This window comes from Anser brachyrhynchus, assembly GCF_964034855.1.
Source record: "Anser brachyrhynchus genome assembly, chromosome: 5".
Lineage (NCBI taxonomy): Eukaryota > Metazoa > Chordata > Aves > Anseriformes > Anatidae > Anser > Anser brachyrhynchus.
In genome coordinates, this window is record NC_137699.1 from 42,206,784 (window position 1) to 42,222,630 (window position 15,847).

Consider the following 15,847-nt stretch of genomic DNA (forward strand, 5'->3'; position numbering starts at 1 on the left):
GCGCCCGGGGGAAAACGTGCGAGTTGTGGCAGAAACAGGCGGCTAAGGGCACGCTGGAGGAACGGCGAGTTTTTGGCTGCGATCCTTTAGTCACGTCCTCTCTGTATTCCTTTGGCCTCCGCTGTGCTCTCCAGTATTAGCTGGCTTGACGCAGGGGGAAAGGCGGGAGGAAAATTTCCCAAACGCGTGGTTGTGATTAACACAGCTCCTGGGATTGTCTGCAAATGTTTGGGTGTGTTGAGATATACGGAAATGTGGGAAGAAAGAAATGAATAGTAACGTTGCTAGAAAATTATAATAATAAAAAGCTCTTTTATTTCTATTAACTGGAGTTTAAAAAATAAAAATAAACCATTGTGTTGCTTCTATTTCCTAAACGTCATTGTTCCTCTCTCTAGGCAAACCGTGTATTTAGCGACAAGCAGTAATCAGGAATCACGACAAACCTCAGTCTTAAGAGCCTGAAAACCAGCAGACTTCACGCCTCGATTGAGATAGGCCAAGCCTTTACCACCGTATTTTAAAGAATACCTCTGCTCTTTTACGTCCGTATGCTCATATTTACTGAGGCAATATGATGAAGCCCTCCACATGAAGGAATGGAAACTAAGCCCAGCTGTACAGTGATAGAGCAACCTCTTCTTTGAGGGAAACAAACAGAACCCTCAGGAATAAAAACCTCCCGCCACTAGACCCTTGTCCTTCATTTAAACACTATTTTAGGGAAACACAATTTTTCTTATCATAATGCATGTCTTTTAAATGAAAGTCAACTGTGCTCAAATATTCAGTCAATTACTTTATTTTTAACTCCAATTTATTGTTTGAAATGGGATTTCTGGTTACTTGCTGCACATTTCAATACAATTTATTTATTTATTTATTTATTTATTTATTTATTTATTTATTCTAATGAGTTCACAAACTTTTCCCTACTTGGACAATCAAATTAATTTGAAGCTCAACCTTAATAAAATAAATGCTTAGCTGTTTCTGCAGTATGTCAAAGTATATTTGCACAATGAAAACATTCTTTCCGTTGCAGCACTTAAAGCAGAAATAGATACTATTTCACAAGCTTTAAGAAACATAGATTACTAGAATCTGAAGATATGAAATGTTGTAATGTTCTGCCACAAAATTCCTGATGCAACATGCACAACACAACAAATTCCTCCATGCAGAACATTCCTCATACCAATGATATGTGCCCGGTCTTCCAGCAAGTTTAAAACATTCAATAATGCCTTATTTTCTGGGGCAAATATCGGAGAAAATGGCTTATTCATGCAAAGGCAACCTCATTTTCTAAAATCAAAGTGTGAGGTCAACTATTGACGAGCAAATATATAACTAAATACGATCCCTTCCAGTTGTGTCCATTTTGTCATGGTACATTTTTAGATAAGAGTTGCATTTATGACCAACAAATTGGTCATTGAGTTTCTGTTTAAATTTCTCATGTAATGAATGCATTATGCTTTAAACCACAGCACACACACTCAGTTCTAATTATAAAATATTATCATACATGCTTTAGTGCTTTAGCGTGTTGTGAAAGAAAGTAGCACTGAACCGCTGAAAGTCTCTTTACAATCCCCACCTCTTCACTCTTTAAAGTGCTTAAAATGCACTGGGGCAATCTTCGTTTCATGTGCAAAGTAACTTATAGCAGATGGAAAGCAGTTTGAGATCCTTTCAGCTGCAGGTTTAGAAATAACAGTCTTGCAGGGACATGCCTTTACATTTCCACATATTCAAGGCTGGCAAGATGAAATACTTCCTGCAATTCTGAAACACTTAACAGATGAGAAGAAGAGATTGATAACTTGTTACACAACTTTCAAGATGAAACGATGACCTATTTTAGTGTAATTTGCTGTCTTACACATTGTGTGAGCTTGGCAATTAGGTAAAAGCAGGTATCCTTTCTCTCTACCATTAATCTGTAGACAAATGGGTGTGTCCCCAAAGTAAATATTGCCTTTTCATCTGCCTATACGTAGTCAAAATTTAAACCACTTTGTTCTCATATGCTTTTTGTATTTTCAAATATCCCTAATACAGTTTCATTGCTGTCTGGAACATAATGAAGAAAGCAACGAATTGTTTAGCTTTCAACCCTTTAGTCACAAAGAAGCTTTGGAAAACTTGGTATTTCTGTAGTTTGAGGCAGCAATGGTCACCGAAAAAAAAAAAAAAAAGCCATTCCCACAAATTTCATTATTGTTTTCTCAACTGAAGAAGAAGTTCACAGACTGTTGGCAATAATCAATTTTTGCTGTAACAAAATATTTCTTTTATCCACGGTGAATCGCAGAAAACAACACTAATTGTCTGTCTCCATGAAACAATGTATACGAATGTGTGAGAATGTGGTAATTAGACTTTTTTTTCCCTCTTTCTGCGTCAGCTGCGTTGGCATTTCAGCATTTTCTTGTTTTTAACAATAAAAAGTTAAAACAATTTGTCGTTCTTAAAAACTATTCCAGAATTACTTTTATGCTCTAATCCGTTTGCATTCTGCCTTGCACCTGGCAACCTACTGCAAGCTACTGAGAAACTTCTGTAAAAACTGTATAAGTTTTACGATCCAATTTTCTAGTTTTACTAACCATGCAGAATTATTCAGCCACTTCTGGAAAGCACAAGGCCTCTTATTTTAAGGGTTCGTATTTGAACTCATTGCCAAGATATAGCCATCACAGTTACCATCACGGTCACAAGCCAGAGTGGGACATAATTCAATCAACTAAAAATAAAGCAGTAGCTGAACAGCCGTAAATTAGCATTGCTCTGCTCTGCCTCCTGTATAATCTGTCCTAGAGACCCCAGATATGGTGTCCTGGTCATACAGCTAAATAAATCACATTTTGATAAGAGGCATGGGACAAAATAACCTTCAGACATCAAGAGAGGCAGCATGTATGGTAATTCTGACCGCATTTTGTTTGAGGAGACGAGCTGTTGTTACCATATATTTACACGCATCTGTTTCCATTTCACCGAGTTTTGCCTGAAATCAAATATTTGGGACTTAATCTCAAACACGAGTTCATTTAGGGAAATGAAACATCCTTCATCAAAGACAGCACAGATTCAATCACACACGAGCCACTTTGAGGAAGCGAGGACTCAGAACACTTCTCCCATCTGCTCCCAGCCCTCAGCAGCAGCCGCAGCGTGGCCTGCGGGGCTCCTTCCCAGCTTTTTGAGGAAACCTTCCCCTTCACTTCCTGGGAACTTTCACCTACTGCCCTTCTGAAGTTCAAGGCGAGCCTGTTCCTCTTTCCATTTCCAGAGCCCAGTTTCTCCAGTTACCTCAGCGGCGTGTAACACGGGAGCTTGCCAGCCGGCGGAGCCCGGTGGCCGTTTCTGCTGGCTGGCGGCTGCGTCGGGATTAACTTGTCCTGCGAACTCCGATGGAAAATCCACCTGGAAACTTCCACTCTCTCCCAGCCTGGCACTGCCCTCCTCTAACCTCTGCAACGAGCGTGCTACTGCTCGGGGAGGGCTTGAAGTTTCAAGAATCTCCACAAAACATTGCATGCAAGTTTGTTACCTAAGCCACAACTCTGAAAAAAACAGAGGCTTGGGGTACCGCCATGTTTTAACAGGCAAACTCTCCAACGTTATGTCATGCCATTATTTTTATTCCAGTTATGAAACTCGGTGCAGTCTCAGGGCAACATAAAAGAAAACGTTTAAAGTTTTGGGGCATGACTTTCCGGTTACTTTTTCAGAAAAGTCTAGAGCTGAGATTCATCTGATCAAATGCACACCTCTGCATCTGACGGGGCCTGGGGCTGCAGCCCCTTTCCAAGAGACGGAAGGAAAGAGATTGGTCTAGGGAAGTTGTCTAACCCTGTATTAGGCTTCTAAAACTTGTGGGGTAAATCCCATCCAGCTTTCTTGAAACTGAATTTATGCTGAAAACACGGTTTAATCAGCAGTTATATTGCACACTGCTGCTCTGCGCAAGTCTTAACAGTCTCTTCACCCATGAAACAAATGAGGGAAATAAAGAGATAAAGCAAACATGTAATGAATAGCACCTTAAATAAGAGGTGGTTGGCCATGCTAGGTTTTTTAATATCGTTGAATTCTTGACTTAAATGCCTTATGGTCTACTTCTCCAAAGTCTGTGAAGGTATTTCCTTAAGTCAGTTTGAGCTTTTCCTACCTGAATGCTTATCTGTCACAAAACTTAGCCCCCAATTTGTTCCCGAAGGGAACGTAGCCGAAACTGCTCTGAAGGAAGATGTCTGCCCAAGGTGTGGGGAGACAGCAACCGAGAGAAATTCCTGAGCAGGTATGAGGAAGGGCTCATGTAGGAGTGTGTTTAAAAGTAGCTCTTCCCAAATGATCCCCAATTAAGACCAGTTGTGACTTGAGTAGCGTTTTTAAAAGAACAGTTCTGAAGTAATGTGAAAATAGCTAGGAATTAAAAAAAAAACCTTGTGTAGGTTTTGCACGCGATGGCAGTAAGTCTTTACTGTGTAGGAGCGTAGGAAGCTTGAAGTCTTTATATTATTCTACTATGGTGACGATTAAATGTCAAAAAGGTTTGTTACTAGAAGCTGTAGTTCTTCAAGTGCTGATTTTAATGACTCTTCTCAGCTACGTAACGTTTGTATCTGCCTGTTCTCAGAAATTTCCTCCTTAAACACAGCAAGTGAGTGGAAGAGCGCTGGGGAGGAAACACCAAGATAGGAGAGAACGTGAATCCCTATTTTAAACACAAAATTAACCTCAGCTGTAGCTATGGAGCCACTATTCCTGAATGATATTATCCTCATATTACCTGGTAATGATAAACAGAGAAGATTTGTGTACGGGGACACTACATATTTCAAAGATATCTTCATGCTAGGGACAAACAACTTGCAATGGACAGTGCCAATTCCAGTTCTCCACTGAAGACAACCCTTAATGAATTCCTCTGGATTGCCAATTTTTTATTTTATTATTATTTTTTTTTTTCTCAGAACAGCCTTATTGGTTATTTGAAGGGTTAAAAAAAAAAGGGTTAAAAAAAACCCACAGACTTGTATATATCAACAACAGAGAGGTTGAATGCTACTCAAGTCGCCAGGACTCGGGAGGGAGGTTTGGCAGCAGAGGAGGCAGCTAGATGGGATGTTTATTGGATGTCTTCCACCAGCTGCACTGTGTGGTGGCTTGAGTGCTAGATTATAAATAATTCCCCTTGTGAAAAGGGGAAGTTGGCTGGATGAGCACTGAATCAGCAGGACATATTCATAGCCTCGGCCGAGATTGGTGTGTCAGAAAGAAGGGATGGGAAGCGTTGAATTAGGCCCGGGAAGTCCCCTCTCTCCACAGGCACATGAGAAGAGCACTTACCCTTGGAAGCTAGTCAGCATGGCACGTGGGCAGCAGCAATATTAATAACTCCTCTAAGGCAACACTTCTGCGGGGCAGGATGGCTCACCGAAACCACAGCCTCCGTAGCCACCGGGTGCAGATGGGCAACTTCTGCATTGCAGGGTTCCTTCTGCAGGGCCAAGCTGGGCCACCGGGCTGGATGGGGGTGCAGGAGGCACCCCAAAACCAAGGAAGAGGTACCTCAGGGATACTGCTTTTTTTTTGCCTTTTTTTTTTTTTTTTCACTGCTGACCACAGGCAAAAGGTCCCTCCTGAGCATCACGCCGAAGACAGGTGGGCCCTGCCAGCCCTGCTGGTGCCCCAGGCTTGGTGGGCGTCAAAGGCACAGCTGATGGTTGCACGCAACACCTGATGGGGAAGAAAGAGTGCTAGCAGCCAGGCCTTGTGGTGAGCAGCACTAGAAAGGCCTTCCAGCTGGAGGGAGGGGAAAATACGTGATGGAGGTAGATAGGATGTGCAGGGTGGGTCTCACTCATCCTGCAGCACGTCCAGGAAGAGCTGATCAGCATAAAGTGGAAGGAGCAGCGGAAATTTCCTTTGCCCTGCAGTGTAAGTGAGAAGACCCCCAGAAGCCCTCTCACGAGGGCAGGGCACGGGAGAGGTGTCAGGTGGCGGGACAGCTCTGCAGTTTGTCTTGGTGCCGGCTTTGTGCAAGTGTCTGTGAGTCACCGGAGCAATTCTGGACCTGGGGGGTTTCCAGGAGCCCGAGGCTGAAATCCCCAGGGATGTCAGTCTAGACAGGGTGCTCTTCCCTTTGACCTCATTGGGGGCCTCTGCTTCCTCTTTGTGCAAGTAACATCAGCTGCCAGGACAGGTTATTTTGGGCTACAGAACAGTTATGAAAGAGCAGTGTGCTCAGGGTTTGAGGAAAACGATGCTCTTGTTGTAAGTATCCTTTTCAGACCACTTTTGTACTAGGCTACTCCTTGCCACTGCTCACGAGAAAGAATTTTTATTCCTAAAACCTTCTAAGGAGACTCAAACAGCCTGAGAAAGGCTCCTTGCCTGACGCTGGGCGAGAGCTCGTAAAATAAACTCCAATCCCCCCGGGATAACTGGAGGGAAATCCCAGTCATTAACTCTTCCGTCAAGTGACGTAAGAAGGATTGCAAATTAATCCTGCTCCCCATTCAGCTGATCCCAGCGGAGAGCCCACCAGTAAATACCAGTCTCCTGAGCAACCCCAGGGGAATCCCAGCCTGTATCATCGTGCTCCCCTGCTCGTCTCTAACAAATACCCCTGATATTCAACAGTCGTGCCACTTCTTCCATCCCTGAAGAGCTGGTGTGCAGGACGAGGCGTGGTCGAGGTGTGAGTGCAGCGGGAGCGCTGCTGGAAACACCAAATACTTCCCACGTCCGGTCTGTCGAGCTGTGGGACCCTCTCTTCACCCTCCCAGCTGCTGTTTCAAGGCTGCCTCGCCCGCCTTTGGTGCCTCTCAACCCTTCAGCAACGCGCGGCAGGGATGGAGGGGCAGAGGAGGGGTGGTTTGAGGAGGGGCTGAGGAGGGGCGCGAGGCCTCAGCCTCGCAAGGGCGAGAGATGGCTCCAGCTGAAGGGGCTGTGGATGACACACAGACTTCAGCACCGACCCGCAGAAGGTGGGCTTCGGTACACGGTCACGTGAAGTCCCTTCACTCCCACACACCCCTTCTGAACTGCTTCACAGCACACCAAACCAGCGCACGCCAATTCCCGCACCGCTGTGTGCCCCCACACACGAGCACACCCTCGGTCTTACACCGGCCAGAGGAGGAAAAGATAAGAGAGCACAGCAACGTGCTGAGCGCTGTGCAGCGCCTTGTTTGACCTCTGGGTTCCAGGGTAATTCCTCAGAAAGCCCAGCTATCGGCGAGATAAGATAACGGGCACAGATGGCGGCTGAGCGAAGAATGTCCCCAAGAAAAGGCAATGACTTCCAGGAGGCCTCAGCAGTCTGAGGACAGGGCAGGACCGTGCGAGGAGGGACCCCGCAGCACGCAGCAGGTACCTTCCTCTCACCCGGCTCTTCCTCCCCTCGTCCCCGTTGAGATACTCAACCCCAGGAGCTCACAGGAGGGACGAACAGCTTCCATTGCTCTGCGTGCGCGCTGGGGTACTTTTTGGCGAGGAGCGAGTGAGGAGCTGCTGCTGTGGCTGCCTGGCTTGCTCCGTGCTGTGCTGCTATATATATATATATGTATTTATATATATATGTGATTCCTGCCTCGAGGAGCTGGCCGGGATCTGAGCCGCCCCTCCGAGAGCAGAGGTACCCAGCGGAGTCGTGTGGTGGAGGCGGAGGGGGAAGACGGCTGAGCTCCAGGGCACGGGGCATAAATTACCTTGGTGAGTGGGCACGTCTCTCAGACCAGGGAAGCAATTTTAATCCTTTTGACTTTTTTGTTTATTTAATTAATTATTTTTAGTTCGCTTTTCTATAAATAATAATTAACAGGAAGGTTTTCTCCGGGGCTGTTGCCATCACCTTCAGAGTGTTCAACAGATGTTACTCACTCAGTTACCTTCCCCGGTCCTTACCTTGTCAGCGGAATGAGGACGGAGAGCATTAGCTCCAGAGAAGAGGGTGGGACTCTGAAGCAGCCGCATCTTCATACGAACGTCAGGAGAAGATGCGCCCAAGGTCACAGACCAGGGCAGTGTCTCCATGGGGTAGAAAACCGCGTTCCTGGCTCCCTCCCCTGTGTCCAGACCGGTAAACCAAACAATAAAAGTCTCTGGTATGCAGAGGCTTTTAGCAACTGCAGTTTCTCGTGTTATCAGTGACGGACTCAGACCTTATCTGGGAGTCTAAACACAGATGTAGGCACCCCTTTTCCAGCTCCTCGCCTAGGCTTTTGTCCTGGCTCTTTTTTTCTGTTCATTTTTTTTTTTTCCTCCAAGGGGTCTGAGCCTCCAGGCAGCGCCTTCTGAGTCAGCTTTTCACCGCCCGCCAGTACTACAGAGCCCGGGGCTCCTCCGAGCCGCAAAGCCAGCGGAGGCAGCGCGGGGCTGGCCAGCGCGGGTCACCTCCAGGGGACAGCCAGCAGCTCTGGCTGCCAGCCCATGGCGCAGCACGGAAAGCCCTCGGAGCAACACCCCAGCTCCGGCACCCCCTGCTCGGGGTCGGCCTGCATCCGAGCGCTCGCGCTGCCTCCCCGAAAGGCCGAGGCGAGGCGTGGAGCAGTCCCTGGGGAGCCTGCGGTAGCCAGGCCCCCGCCACCGCCCCCTCGTCCACACGTCTGTCCCCCGCGGCCACACGCCGGCCTGGCCCACGGATGTTACTTGAAAGCTCCGGCAGCCCGTGCCGCTGATGGCAGAGCCCCGAGCCGTCTCCCTGCGTCTCCCTGGAGTCCCTGTGCAGACGTAGGCGCGCGTCACCGCCTGCTCTAATTTTATCCGCATTTGATGGAAGAGACTAACTGAGCAGCGGGGAGGCAGCTATTTTGGTTTTCTCTGTGGCTCTGGGTTATATAAAGCATCCTGCCGTGACCTGCATTGCTCGGGAGCCGCTCCGCTCTCCCCGTCGCAGCCGCCGCCGCCGAACGCCGGCTCGGGTGCTCGCCCCGGGCTCCCGTGGCACCCACGCGTGCGGCACCCGCGTGGCAGCGAGACCCACGGGTGGACAGCTACAGGGGGGGGGACGGGGTGCTCCGTTCTGGCTGCTTTTACACGCGTGACGTGCGCTTGGGGTTTCACTCGTGCCGGTGCCCACGGTACGGGCGCTCCCCACGCAGCAGCCCGCCCCGTGGGGCACCCACACCGTCACCCGGCGTGGGAGCGGCTCCGTTAGGTGGCAGCAGCAGCAGCACCTCCGGCGTGCGGCCCCAGGGGCTTCTCCCGCTGCCCAGCTCCTGCACGTCATGCGCGCCGTGGGGTGATCCCGGCCCTGACCGCATGCCTGGCCCCACGCAAAAGGCTGCGCCCCATCGGCAGGGAGCTCAGCCTGGCCCCTCCTGCGGCCCTGTGAGCAACGCGCCGGTGCCTGGTCTGCGGCTGGGAGGCAGGGCAGGGGGCCGTAGGCTCGCCGGTCGTGGAATTTTTGGAAGGAGGCGGCGTGACTGGGACTCCCTCCTCCTCCTCTCTCTGGCACAGGCAGGTCTGCCAACATCTGGGTCACACGCCGGAGGGAGTTTTAGGGAATGCCTCTTGCTTTTGTTTCTTGTGCAATCAGCGAATTTAACAGCGCGATGTGGATTTGGAAGCTAAAGTAACTCCGACGTGTCACGATGCAACGGCACACGGCCCATCGGCAGCGATTCCTGCCCTTCCCCAGCTCCAGCTCTCCCCCCCCCCCCCCCGATCCTATTCCCCCCTGAAAACAGCGGAGCCCCGCTCCCCCCCGCCAAGCTCCTGCGCTCCTCTGAGCCCGGCCCTGCTGCCGCTTCACTCCTCCCCAGTGACCCGGGGGGGGGTCACAGCGTGGCCCAGCCCGTCCCGCGGCTCCCCTCGCTCCCCTGCAGCTCCCACGCCACGGGACGCACCCACTTCCTAAAGAGTCACCTCCCGGGAAGGCGGCTGAGCCTCCGCGGCTGGCGCAGCACCCGCCGTGCCCTGCCCTGCCCCGCCGGGTCACCTGCACCCTCCTCCTGCCCCGGCTCAGCCTCTGTGCCCCTGCCGCCAGCCTCTCCACGGCCTCCTGGCTGGGCGTCGCTGCCCTGCGTTCGGCACAGCGCCTGCCACGCTGGGGCGGGTCGGCCACCGGACGAGGGGCCTGTAAGCGCCCTTATCGCCGCCGCCTGCACGCGGAGGTGCCGGTGGCAGAGCTGCCTCCGTGGCGGCGGGACCCGTGCCCACCCCGTGCATCCCCCGTCCGTGCTGACAGCCTCGCCGTCGCTTCCCCCGGGCCACGCGCTCCCCCGGGCAGGGTCTCGCCCCTGGGAAACCACCAGGCGCAACAGGGGAGGGCAGGGGCGTGCGTGCAGGAGCGTGCATGTGCGCACGTCACTGAGGAGGAAGAAGGGATGTGAGCGCTGGAGGCGTGAGCACCCGGCGCAGGCTGGCAGGCAGGGACTGCCGCGCCGGTAGGAAGTTAAACTGTTTCGCAACAGTCACGATAGCAGCGGGTGGCTCACTCCGGAGGGATCCTGCTTGCCGGGGAGGGAGAGATAAAGCAGTGCAGGGAGAATGAGTGTACCCCAGCCCGCGGGACGGGGATGGGGCTGGAAGACGATGCGGGTGGATTCAGCCTGAGAGCAGCAGGCAGAGGGCTTGGTGGCTCCGTAACGCCCGCGGTGCTGGCCGGGCAGCGCGTGCCCCGGGTGAGGCTGCTGTGGGTACAGCTCACCGGGCACGCCGGGCACGCCGGGCAGGGCGGCAGAGGCCACCAAACTGCCAGGACCCACAGTGGGCAGCCAAGAGAGGCACTAAGAAGAAACTAAAACGCTTCTGGGAGTGAAAACATGACACATTTGGGATAAATCGTGATGGGAAAGCAGGCAGTCATCCTCGCTCTCAGCTCTGCCTGAAAGTGCAAACGAGTGCAGGTATTACGGCGGAAGGGCAGGTGAAAGCACCGCCATGCCTCCTGCTAGCTCACATCCAGCACTCATTAAATCGGCCGTAGCGAGGCAGTTCAGTAAGGGATTGAATCAGGCTCGGCCTCACAAAGGCTCTGCAGGTAACTGCAGCCCTATTAACGCGGGGTCCCTCTGTGGCCATGGTTACATTTTTTCGGTGCCAGGGCTGTCTGAAGCGGTCTGAGCGATCCCAGCTCCTCAGCGCTCACCCACATCCTCCCCATTGTGCCGGCACAACGTAGCCGCTCGGCGAACCGGATCTGGGAGCTGATCTGGCAGAAAAATAATCACTTTCTGCTCGTGCAGGGCCGCCCTCCTGCCAGAGCCACTGACCACCGCCGCGTACCGGCCCTCCCAGCCTGCAGCTCCACGGCGGCCCGAGCCCGGCCGCTGCAGGCTCGCTCTTCCCGGCCCTCTTGGCACGGCACGCGGCCTGCTTCTTGACTTTGCTCTCAGCTGTCTCACCTTGCTAAACTGGCAGGGCACTGACTGACAGCAGCAAAGGGTTTTCTGCTGAGGCAGCGTGAGAGAGCAGCTCTGCGCGGGGGCATGGCGAGGAGGGCAGGGGGCTCCCTGGCAGGGAGGGGGCCCTGGCGGCCCACGGCAAGACTGAGCGGCAGCCACCCTAGCTGGCGTGCAGCCTGGCAAAAAAAAAAAAAAAAAAAGGCCTCGGATTTCCCAGGCCAGTGCACGAGAAGGAGCAGAAACGCGCAGCTCGGGCAGGAGGGCAGCAGGGTGATGCCCGGCCACGCTGCCGCCGGTGCTGCTGAATCAGAGGCGCCCGCGGTGGCTGGGCTGCTGCGGGGCGCCCCTTCGCCCCTCCCGAGCCTCCCGGCCCACGTCACGGCTCAGCCGGCCCGCACGCCGCGGGGCAGGGCGGGTTTGGGAACCAGCGGCGGGGCAGGGCTGGGCTTGAAGCGGTGCCGCACGGTGAACTCCGTCCTTTGCCCCACTGCTCCTTCCCCGGGTGAGGCCCTGCGGTCAGCGGGGTGCGACACAGCCGCCGCTGCGGGCTCACCGGCTGCCGGCGGAGAGCAGGGCAGGCTGCTGGATGGAGACGAGGCGGGAGGCAGTGAGCAGGGGACACCGGGCTGCCCGGCCTCACCTCCCTGCTGAGCATCCGTGCCAGCAGCCCTGTTGCCTGGGATCACCGGTCCCAACCCTTGCAGGATTAGCCTCAAGCGACCAGCAAGGAGGAGAGGAGCGACTGTGAAGTCCCAGCAGGTGGCCGTGGACACGCTCTGCATTGTGTTTGGCCAAACCCCGGCACAGATCCTGCCTTTGCCCCCCTCCTTCGCTTTCCCACGCGTCCGGCTGTCCCCAAGCGCCGGTGACGGGTGCCGTGACCACGCAGCGCGCCTTTTCTCATCGGCAGTGATTGCCTTCCTGAAGGCAGGCACCACGGGCTTGCCCCTGAGAAGTAAACACTAATTTCAGCCCCACCCTTTCCTGCCCCAGGCGGCGAGGCGAGGGTATCCTAAACGTACGCCGCGTTCGCAGACGAGGGGTGTGGGACAGGAACCAGCCCTCGTAAAACAGCCGGGATTGAACCCGCTGCCCTCCGCCTGCCAAATCAAACAGCGCTGATGCACAGCAAACAGCGGTGACAGCAGCCTGGCTGCCGGCGAGGGCTGGGCCAGCGGCTGGCTTCCAGTTTGCTGGCCTCAGCAGATAAGGGGTAGGAGCAGGCGCTGGGAGTCATCACCCCCCCGGGGGTGCCCGATGCCGCGGACGGGGCTGGGGCAGCCATGTGGCTCCCTCCTCCCGTGTCTGTCGGTGGCGCTTGTGCAACCGCCGCAGCAGCACTCGGCTCTGGGGGAGCCCCCGGCCGCCCGGCGTCACCCACCCGCCTGGCCCAGCTGCGCGGGGGAATGCCCGTGGGCGGCCGGCCGCGGGCGGGCGTTCCACCTGCACGGCTTCGGCTGCTGCGTGTGGCAGGGGAGGAGGCCGCCGTCGAGGGCAGGGCCGGGCAGGGCACCCCGGTGCGCCGGGAGGCAGGGAGGAGGCGGGGGGTGGTGGTGGCGGTGGTGCCAGCGGGGCTGCCCGCGGCGCGCAGGGAGCTGCACGGGGCGTCTGGGCGCCTCGCCGCCGGTGGCGGGACAACACCGGCCGACACCGTGCTCCGGGACGGGGCAAGGCCTGCTGGCGGCGAGGGAAGGCCGGGCTGTGTGGGGTGCACAGGGACGGGAGGGCCGCCCGTGGGGGGCCATGAAACGTTCGGGGTTCACGTGTGGGGTCTGTCCCTGCTGCGTGGTGGCCGTGCTTGTGAGGTGACACTGGATACAGCGGGCTGGGGACGGGCGCTCCGCGCCCACCGCAGCGCTGCCAGCAGCCCACCGGGCCGGGGCGGGCCCCCAACGCCCCCCTGCGCCTTTTCCAGCGGGACTCCCCCCCCCCCCGCCCGCCGCCCCCCCCGGGGGCACGGCCCCGGCCCTCAGGCCCCCGCCTGCGGCCTCCGGCCCGGCCCGGCCTCCTCCCAAACAACCCAACCCGTTGCCACGGCGACCTCGCCCCGCCCCTCCCGCCGTTGCCACGGCGACCGCGCCCCGCCCCTCCCGCCGCGGCTGACGCCGCCGCCTGCGTCGCCCGCGAGAGCTCCGGCGGTGGTAGAAGGAGGGAGGGAGGGAGGGGGAGGGCGATGACGTCGCCGCCCCGTTGCTACGGAAACCACGCAGCGACGTCACCCGCGTTGTGTGTTTTCAACGTCCCGCCGTCTCCAGGGCAACGTCAGGCGGTCGGCGCGGCCCCAGCAACAGCGCGGGGATTGGCTGGGAGGGGCGGGGAGGGGCGGGGCTTGGCGGCGGGAGGCCCCGCCCACTGCCCGCGGCGGGCTGGGCCCGGGCTGAGGGGGGAGCCCCGCGGGGGGCCCGGGGCCGGGGGCTGGGGCTCGGCTCCCCCCGGGCCGCCCCCGGGGCAGGGGGGCTCAGCCCCGCGCAGGCCCCGCGTGCCGCCGGGTTCCACGCCCCAGCACACCCCGCCGTGGGGTTGGGGTGGGCTGACGCTGGCATTACCCGGGCTTGGCCCCCGGGCAGGGCAGCGTGCGCGGCACCGCCGCCTCCCCGCGACGCCCGTGTGTGAAGCGCAAAGCGCGGGGTCGCCCTGGGCGCTGCGGGGTGTCACCGGACGCTCCCTGCGGGGGTCCGCAGAGGGCAGCGCGGCCGTGCCCGCCTCGCTTGGATCCTGCCTGCTGGGCAGAAAACAGCCGCGCCGCCCGCGGGCCGCTGGCTCTGGACGTGCCGCCCCGGCCCCCCTCACCCTGCCTCCTTTCGGGGCTTTTCCTTCTAAATACCCAGCGGCCCCGCGTGTTTCCCTCTCCCCTCGAGGCCGGTCGGTGCCCTGGGACGGTATCAGCGGGACGCGCCCGGCGCGGCCCAGACGGCGCGGAGATAAGAGGCACCCGGCGGGACGGCGCGGGCGGCACGAGGACTTCGCGCCCGGCTCGTCCCCGGCTGTGAACGCCCTTCCCGGGGGCACGGCCGCCAGAGGCTGGGGCCCAAGGTCGGGAGCACGGCGACGGGCGCCGCGGAGCCAGCACGCGCGGCGAGGCGCAGCCGTGGTGCTGGGGCGGTTTTACCCAGCGTGGAGTGGACTAAAGCACCGGGCAGAGCGAGGGGAGCGGGTGGGAGGGCGAAATTCGTGGCTGGCGGCGCGCGGCTGCGCGACCACGAGGTGCCGGGATGTCTCTGCTGGCAGCGTTTGTGCTTTAGGACAGCCCCGTCACACGCCCGGCTGCTGTGATCGTTAATTACTATTTATGCTTCGCTGTGGGGATGCGCTGTGCTTTACGGACCAGAAAAGGTGGGAACCCTGCCCTGCTGGGAGCTCCCAGGCCGGCGGCAAGCCATGGCATGCAAGGAGAAGGGCTCAGCCCCCAGCCCCGCGATGCGATAAGGGCCCCAAAACTGCTTTATCGCCCCCCGTCCCTGCTTTTCCATCCTGATTGCTCTGCCCAGCTCTGCAGGGGCCAGGTGGATGGCGAGGATGCCCCACGCTGTGCTGGGAGCACGCAAGACACGGGCAGCCGTGCGTGTGTGTGCATCCGTGGGCATGCGCTGGTGCCCCCAGCAGCAGCGTGCCCCTGTGCCAGCCCCACCGCCGGGTCCCCACCCCACCCCGGCAGCCCCACGTTCGCAGGAGGCAGGCGCCCGGTGCGTGCACGGAAAGCGAAACGCGGCGGGTGGGCCGGAGCCGTCACGCCGCGCTGCTGGCATGAACTTTCCCCTGGTGAGCAGCCAAATTTAGGCACAGCCGGCTCCTGCCCCAGAAGCTGGTTTTGGCTGTGCGGGTTGCACCGTCCCACACGCCTCGGGCGCTTCTCTGCTGTGGCTTTCTAAGCCCAGGCTCAGTTTACCGGCTCGGCTCGGCTCGGGGTGTGAAAGTAGGTGGGGGCACTCGCTGTCAACCTGGGAGCAGCTTTCCAGGGGGTGAGCGGGGGGCCGGGCAGCTGGGGGGCTCCCCAGGGCAAGATCCCCGTTAGGCACGTGCCCTCCTTGCCCTGCCAGCACTGCTGTGGCGCCTGGGCAGAGCTGTGGCCATGCCACGGCGTGGTAGCGAGGACAACCCCGTCCCCCAGGCAGGAGGGCTCGTGCCCTGCCCGTGTTCGGTCCCTGCGGGGCCACTCGCTTCCTCCCCTTCTCACACCCGCTGCGGTAGCGCCGCGCGCCCCGCGTTCGGAGCAAACAACAAGCCCACGTCATGTGTTTTTGGTTTCTCTGTTTCCTTGCCTCCGCCGGCACGTGCTCGAAGCGTGCAGCGCCCGGGCGCTTTCCGTTTGGTGCAAACAGAGCGCCCTCGGTCACCGGCCGGGATGGCAACGGCAGTTTGCATGGACACTGCCAAAATATTTGGGGCCGGCCGCGAAGCGGGGCCCCCCATTTTGCTTTCCAGAAGCTTCCCTTGGGGGTGCAGTTGGGCCGGAGGAGCGCTTTGCGGGCAGGCAGAGG